The sequence below is a fragment of the Equus caballus genome, chromosome 15 (genome assembly GCF_041296265.1).
Source record: "Equus caballus isolate H_3958 breed thoroughbred chromosome 15, TB-T2T, whole genome shotgun sequence".
NCBI classification, from domain to species: Eukaryota; Metazoa; Chordata; class Mammalia; order Perissodactyla; family Equidae; genus Equus; species Equus caballus.
The window spans coordinates 89,901,622-89,908,888 of NC_091698.1; the positions used below are offsets into that span (position 1 = coordinate 89,901,622).

At 37.7% G+C, this 7,267-nt stretch overlaps 1 protein-coding gene across 1 annotated transcript in view; it reads right to left on the minus strand.

Annotated features, from left to right (window-relative positions):
• The window catches only part of TDRD15 (tudor domain containing 15), a 106,349-nt gene extending 104,363 nt beyond the window's left edge, over positions 1-1,986 (minus strand). Inside the window, exon 1 of the mRNA XM_014730946.3 lies at positions 1,865-1,986. The gene's annotated coding sequence lies outside the window, so the exon portion shown is untranslated. The remainder of the gene's footprint in view (positions 1-1,864) is intronic.
• Between the last annotated feature and the right edge of the window lie 5,281 nt (positions 1,987-7,267).

Genomic DNA, 7,267 nt, shown 5'->3' on the forward strand with positions numbered 1-7,267 from the left:
TTGTTTATGTGACTTCTGTCAACATTTACTATATTAGAAACAAAAACTGAAATTTTTAAAACATTTAGGAATTCATTTTAAAATAACAAGCCCATTAAATTTAGTTTCATGAAAGATAATATTTTCAAAACCAAAAAATTTAGTGAGAAGAATGACATGGTTTTACAATTTTTGCAAATATCTGTATCTGCTTCATAGAAAATAGCTGGATTATCATAGCTGGTTCTGAATTCAGTGCATTGCAATAGGTTGTATTGGGTAAAGTATATGAATAAAATCTGGCCACACATAGATATACAGTTAAAAAAGGGATGGTTATTTTAATAGCTTTTATATAACTGAGGACATTCTTCAATATTCATAAAAATTCAATGAGTGGTGGTTTCTTAGCACTTATTTACAATATGGAATATTAAACGACATAAAAGAAATTTTGTTACTCTGTTACCTTAAAATCCCTTGGTCTATCTTGCACTTTGAAATTTCTAACATGAATGATTTTAAAGATACATTTATTCACTTGAAAATACTGGTTCAGAGTAATGCTGAGCTTCCATATATTGACATATTGTGTTACCCAACATCTCAAAATTAAATTAATTAATATCACCACGAACCTCATCAGAAAACTCATAAATATTGGAAAGCCATCAAGCTTGCAGTGATGCCCACAAGTTTTCCAACTTTCTAATTTTGGCTTTAAAGCTTGAATTTTGTCATTAACAATCACTGTCATGTGTTTTCCTTAAAGCGTCAAACTTGCTTCAGTCATTTCAAGAAAATGTCTGCAAAATACCCAAATCTGAATAATCATAGTTTGTCTGTTATTGAAGTAAAAATGGAACCATATAAAGGTTGTATGCCATACAATGGAAACTAATCAGCAATAAAAAGAACCAAAGTATTGATACACACCACAACACAGATGACTATCAAGATAATTATTTTGAGCGACAGAAAGCTGAGAGAGAATAGACACTGTATTCCATTTATATAAAATTCTAGAAAATGCAAACTAATGGGGACCAGAAGAAACTTTTGCAGTGATGGATATGTCGATTATCTTGATTGTGGTGGTTTCATGGGTGTATACATGTCAAGTATCATCAAATTGGAGACTCCATGTGCAATCTGCTGTCCCTCACAGTTCAGTAAAGCTGTGAAACACATATACACCCCCTAAATGTTTACTAACGGTGGAATAAATTATAGAGCATCTGTTATTCCTTTAATTACTACTAAAAAACAGTAAGCCAACGCTATCTTTATTGGCTCTGATGAAGCAGTGTTAGGAATCCTGTTCAGCTGTCAGGGGAGCCGGAGTAATGTGTATAAAACACTAAAATGACATCCCACTTACGTAAACGAAGTGTTTGTACGCAAACAGGTGAAGGTGTGATGAAGAAATCGGGAGACGGAATTGGGGAAACAGAAGGGGGCTTGCATTTCTTTTTGAAAATTCCCAACGATACAGTTATTTTTGAGTGTGTATTAAAAGTATTCCAACAATTAAGTGACTCCGCAAAAGTAAATTTCTGCGCAAGAGCCCTCCCATCCTCTGACTTGATGTCTCCTGCTCTCCACAAGCAAAATGACCCGGCCAGCAGCGCGGGCCGTGGCCCAGCCACCGGCACCTCCCGGGGCAGGGACGCCGGCCGGGCCCACGGGTGGCCAAGAGGGACGCCGTTAGAGGCGGGGCGGGGCCGCCGAGGGGAGCGCCCCGCAGACGGCACACGGCTGGCGCCCACCCCGGTCAGGCCAAGGCCATGACGGTTGAAGGGCCAAAGGGGGTGTGGAGGGGCCGCCAAGTAAAACAATACTGCCTAGAACAGGCTGACGGTAAATAAGCAGAGCTTGGACTTACGCACAGCGCCCACCGCAGGTCAGGCCGTCCTTCTCGAAGCTCTAGTAAGACCGCCACGGTCCAAGATGGCAGCAAACTTGAGGCCCGTCCTCGCCCCTTGTAGGCCCCCAGCGCGCATGCGCAGAGCATGGAGGCCGCGGGCTGAGAGGGAGGCTTGCAGGTGGGTGCAGTTGCTCCAGCCCAGGACCGAGGCTGCCTGGGCCCAGGGCGGTGGTCAATCTGAGCTCCAAGCTGCAGGTGAGCAAGCTCCAGGTGGGCTACCTCACGGCCTTATCTCTCAGGGAAAGGTTAAGGCCTGGGTTAGGGCTTTGTGGGGGGCTCTGGGCAGGGCTAGGGTGGTATAGAAGATGTAGCTTGTGGTGTAGATGTGGCACATTGCGGTGGGGTCACCCGACTTATCCTGGTTGTGCAAGGGTTGCACAGCATGCAGACAGACTCACCTTGTGGCTGCCCATGATAGAAACCTGGGAGCCTCCAGTGAATTTTCAGGTTAGTGAAAGTAATGACCATTTATTGTGCACCTGTTAATCAGGTATTTGTTATGTTAGTGCATTTAGTTCTGTTTCTCTAGTTTGGAGAAACTTGAATTGAATCTATGCGTTAGATACTAGTAATTTATGGTGTTAATTTTCTGATCCCAATGGGTATATTGGGGTTATGTAGGAAAAAGTCCTTGCTTGTAGGAAACAGGCACTAAAGTATTGGGAATGAATGGGTATGATGTCAATACTTTACTCTCAAAGTACTGGGCTGGGAGGGAAGCATGTTCTTTCTACTCTTCCTGTACCTTTCCTGTAAATTTGAAATTATTTCAAAGGAAAAAAGTAAAAGTTAATTAAAAAATTACACCAGCCTCATAAAATGAGCTGTGGAACTGTCCCTATTTTTCTATATTTTGTAGCAGTTTATATCACACAGTAATTAACAGTTCCTTGAAAGAAAAAGGAGCTCAGCTATAAAGTCAACTAGATGTGGGTATTATGGGGAATACAAAATTTTTGACTTCCATAGAAATTCTTTCATGCTCACAGGTCTAGTCAAATTTTGTATTTTTTATGTGAATTTTGTCATTTTATTTTTTCTATCACTTTATCCATTTCCCCTAGGTTTTTTAACTTATTAATGTATAGTTTTAATAACATAAGTGTATTATTTTAAAATCTGTGTCTGTTACCATTTCTTCCTTTATTCTGTATTTTGTTTGTTTATATCTTCTCACTTTTCTTGACAAATCTTGTTAGTCTTCTCTATTAGTTTTTCTTGTTCTGATTGTTCTCTATTTCATATTTCTTTCCTTATCTGTATTCTTTCCTTTTTAAAATTTCTTTGAGTTTGTTTTATTATTCATTTTCAACTGTTTTTTAGTGTTTACTGTCTTTATTTTTAACCTCTTGTTTCCTAAAAAGTGTACTTAAACTATGAATTCTCCTGTAAATACTGCTTTAGTTGTATCCCTTAAGTTTTTATGGCATAATTTCATTATCATTCAGTTTTAAACTTTTCTAATTCTTATTCAGATTTCTTTTGTAGTCCATTGGTCAAAGATAATTTTTCTTAAATTCCCGATATGTGGAAGTGTATTGTTGGCTTTTTGATATCCATTTATAACTTACTTGCATTCATTGTATTGTGGTCAGAGAATGTGGTCTGTATGATACCAGTTACTTCAAATTTCTTGAGACTTACTTCATGGCCTAGTATCTGGTCATTTTTAAACTATATATCCATTAGATCAAGTTGATAATTGTGTTCAAGTGTTTTATATGCTCACTGATGTTTTTGTCAGCTGTTTCAAGTATAGAAAGTGATTTTTGTCAGCTTCTTGTAGGTCTGCCAATTTTTCCTTTCCATATTTTGAATCTATTTTGTAAAGTACATAAAGGTTTAAAATTTATTTCTGATGAATTTGCCATTTTATCCATTTGTAATATCCTTCATGTGCAGAAGATTTTTACCTTCAAGTCTATTTTGCCTGATAATGATTTAGCCATGTCAACTTTTGTTTAGTTGGTATTTGCCTTGGTTTCTTTTTCTATCCTTTTACCTACTAACTTCCTGTTTCCTTATGTTTTAAGTGTGTCTCTCATAAATACCTGACTCTATGTTTGTTTACTAGTTTTGGGGGCTTTTTGGTAAGGAAGATTGGCCCTGAGCTAACATCTGTTGCCAATCTTCCTCTTTTTTTGTGTGTGAGTGTGAGGAAGATTGTCCCTGAGCTAATATCTGTGCCAATCTTCCTCTATTTTGTATGTGGGATGCCACCACAGCATGGCTTGAGAGCGGTGTGTAGGTCTGTGCCTGCAAGCCGAACCCACGAATCCTGGGCCACTGAAGCAGAGTGCACAAACTTAACCACTACACCACCGGGCAGGCCCCTGTTTACTAGTTTTTTGTTTGTTCCTTTGATGTTTGTTTACTCAGCCTTAGAAGCTTCTTTTTACCTTTGGTCCACTGACGTTGATTGTGATTTCTGATATTTTGTGATTCATTCCTACCACTTTATTTTGTGTTAGGTTTTTGCTGCTTTTTCTAGGTTTCTCCATTAATGCTTTGAGATTAAAATTTTTTTTAACCTATCTTTCCCTACCTCACCCCACTTCCACATGCCATTTTCTTCTCTACCACTTGGGAAGTTATTCACTCTGGTACTATCTTTTGTTGGTCATCCTACAATTTGTAATACTTATGTAATTGAACAAATTCTGAGGTTAATATTTTTACCCTCCTTCTAAACAATACAAGGTCCTTGGGACATTTTAGCTTGAATTATCACCTTCTTCTTTCTAACTTCTATGATTTTTCCTGAGATCTGCTGGGAGGATTTTCTGTGAACATCTCATGGACCATGTGCCCCTTGTACTTAACTTCCTCCTACTCCTCTTTCCTTTCTCAGCTTAAACACCACTTCCTCTTGAAAAGGCTTCCCTACATTCTTGGTGAGTAGTCATCAAACTGGATTACTATACGCTTAGAAATTCCCAAAGACTTCCCAAGGAGGCAGAGGGATAATAGTTTCAAAGGAATAGATTTCCAGATTCTCACCTTTTGTGTGTTCTCTTTACTAATATTCATCTGCCCGAGAACCAAGCTACCCACAAGGCCAAAGGAGATGTTTGGTTCTCCTTTTCTCTTTTACCTTGTTCCCACTTTATAATATAAAGACGTGTCTCTATTACCTCTATTTATTGTTGTGCTTTGCCCTGGAGTGTAAATTGCCCTCAGATACCAAACAGATAGGCAGTAGTTCAAAATATTAGCATCAATGAAACTTCCCTTTATGTCTTTCCTTATATTACTCATATTTCTCTGAAAGGCAAAGCATTAGAAATGGAGTATTTTGGTGCATGTTGGGTTGTTACTAATTAGACGTTATGTAGTGTCAAACTGGAGTAGAATTGCCAGATTTAGCAAGCAAAAATACAGAAACCCAGTTAAATTTGACTTTCAAAGCAAAAAACAGCTTTTTTTAATATAAGGATGCCCCAGATATACGAAAACACTGAAAAATTATTTGTTTCTGAAACTCACATTTAACTGGGCATCCAGTATTTTATCTGGCAACCCTAGCAAGATTAAGAAAAACTTTAATTTTTTTCTTCCATCTCCTTAACATTTTAAAGTAATACAGTGTTCCCAAGGGAGAGTTCCATTAGAGCACACCCAAAAATGTAGGTAAGAAATTTAAAGCAGAGGTACTTAGTTCATCCAGGCTACAAATTCATGGCAAGGATCTTTTCCTTATTTGACAATCTATCTTAGAATTAGAATTCAGAAATAAGATGGTTTTCATAGAGGTACTTACTAACATGTTGATTTGAAATGAAAAATAAAATCAGACTTGTTCTGACAGAAAATAAGTCAGATTTAGCTAAATGATTTGAAAATGAAAACTCACTTTGGTGATTATGTTACATGCGTGAAGTTTTCAGAAAGTCACCAAATCTTCAACTCTAGGGTTTTTCAGAAACTAAAACATAAAATATAAATGTTATTGAAGACTCATTTCTACCAGTCTTTGTGTTAAAAGTTCACTGATCTGTACACTTAAGATGAATACACTTTATGTAATACCTCAATGGAAAAAAAGAAACTTTCGAAAGGAATGTTGAAATTGAAAGTATATTTTCTGAGTATATCTGCTAAGTAAGTCACACCTAAGTGAAAGAATAACACATATAATTTGGTAATTTTTGATAAGGCCCTTTTGCTAAATTTACCAGAGACTAAGAAAGTAGACTATTCCAATGGCTGGGTAGGAAATCCTTCTTCAAGTCAAGTAGTCTCTAATTTTAGCAATAAAAAAAAGAAGATTGAAGAATTTTGTCAAGTCTTCAATCAATCAATCAATCATTAGGGATATGGAGCGTTAAGGATACGAGAGCAAAAAAGTTTAAGAACTGCTGAACTAAGTTATATTTTCTCAGAGAAGCCTGGACTTTTATCATAATATGTATATACATATTTGACTATTTGATGTCTCTTTCTCCTACAACATCAAATCTCATAGAAACAATACTGAACGTATTGTTTTTCCTCAGTGAATCTTTAAGTGAAAGATGGAGTGAGCCAGTGCATTACTGTGCGAGTGGTGTGTGCAGCCCTGGGAGCAGGTTACCAGGAACATGTGAGCAGAGCAGAGGATGGAACTCTGGAAAACAGCAGTGAATCAAACTGCTTTTAGGGCCACAGCTGTGTCATTTGCCTTTGCAGCTCCCTCCCTTTTCCTTTCCCTCTTTATCCCTAACAGGGAACACAGTGTTTTGCACACAGGAACAATGCAAAAGTAAAAATAACCCTATTTCGCTAAACCAGTCCACGACCCCGAGTACATATCTACTGTTAAGAGTGAGTGTTCTTTTCAGTGAAACGGTTATCCTAGAAGACTATTCTGTGACACCGGGCAAGTCGCTTAATCTCGGTGTGTCTCATTGTCTTCACTGTCTTGTAGGAGGAATAGATATTAAATAAATAAAATACAGTAGTTCCCCTGGCCTCTTCAAAGAAGCTGCATGTGATCCCTCCTCAGAACTCGCCATTTAAAAATTAATTTTCTTTTCCTATTTCAGTTCAATAAATCATCTCTGAGTGCATCATGCATGTCACACCACATGCTATACTTGTGAGTAAGATTATTTTTCCTCTAGTTCCCATATCTTCCAATATCCTAAACTCAGGTCCATTTTTTTTATGTTTCTGCCAACCACTTTGTAGAACTTTAGCCCTAAATAAATGAACATTTATGACTTGTTCAGATAGTCTCTTTTCAGTTTGGCTGGGTTTTCTGTCTTGTCAGTTTTTTAGGTGCCACCAGGAGGCAGCAGGAACTTGGTGATGATCTCCCTCTAGAACCCTGTACATCTTCAGTCATCCTGTTCCTTCCTGAGGGAAGCTGTTGTTTCTACT